The 980-nt window shown below is 31.7% G+C and overlaps 1 long non-coding RNA gene across 1 annotated transcript; it reads right to left on the minus strand.

Moving 5' to 3' along the window:
* Positions 1–77: 77 nt before the first annotated feature.
* LOC119592813 lies at positions 78–980 on the minus strand. The gene is made up of 2 exons (XR_005230475.1): positions 856–980; positions 78–625 (listed from the first exon to the last, which is right to left on the minus strand). It is a non-coding gene; the product is annotated as an uncharacterized LOC119592813 (long non-coding RNA).

Here is a 980-nt window from a genome sequence, read left to right on the forward strand (position 1 = left end):
ATTCTGTTTTCTTTTTTGAAAGTACAACATTTATTTACAAAATAAATAGCAATGGAGGAAAAACAGAAAATCCGACAAACTTTTAAAAATGCTTTATTGCCTTACCTAACTATTAACACTGAAATATCACAATATTCTTTTCTTTACAAAAGAAAAGTGATTATCACATAGTTAGGCAGGTTACCAACGAGTCATTGCCCTGTATATGACAATGCAGAAGACAAAGACTTTACGTTGGGTAAGAACAAAAATTGTGGCAGATGCATTTCGTATTTTTTTTAATATTTGAATATATATTTGAATTTGTATGATGATGTCCTATTTATTAATTTGAACGATACAATGACGATGAAGTGAGGGTACGAATCAGCGGTTTGTGAATCCAGGAGTGAAAAGGTTTGATGATTTGATAATTGGTTTGGTAAAGGAATGTAGGTTTTTGTAACGGCAAAGGGATCATATGGGTAATGGCTTCAAACAGCAGGGAGTGCAATGATAAAAAAAGGAAAATAAAAAAAAACGACATATCTTATACTTTTGTGAACAATAAGTCAAAAAATATTTTACATTTCATTCCCACGGGCATCTGTTTATCAGCGGCAGTAGTTGAATGACTGAAACGTGCCTGGAAAATGATAAAAAACAGTTATTTGTATTAACTAGGTTTCGGTTTCTTATTTAATACGCCTTAATAATCAGATAAAATAACGAAATAGACAGAAAATAACACAAACGCAGACTTTTGATATAAACGATGTAAAATTATGTTACAAACATATCAGAAATATATATATGAATACATCTCATTTTTATTTTCACAGACATAGACACTTATTACTATTATTATTTTCTTACCTGAAAATGACAGTTTCCATGCTTAAGGTGCTCTGTTCTGCCTTTTCTTATATCGATGCCATGAGCTGTCTTGCTCTCTCTCTCATGCACGATCCATGCAGTGGTGTTTGACGAAGAAGAATGTG

Source organism: Penaeus monodon, chromosome 31, assembly GCF_015228065.2.
Source record: "Penaeus monodon isolate SGIC_2016 chromosome 31, NSTDA_Pmon_1, whole genome shotgun sequence".
In the NCBI taxonomy this organism is placed as follows: Eukaryota; Metazoa; Arthropoda; class Malacostraca; order Decapoda; family Penaeidae; genus Penaeus; species Penaeus monodon.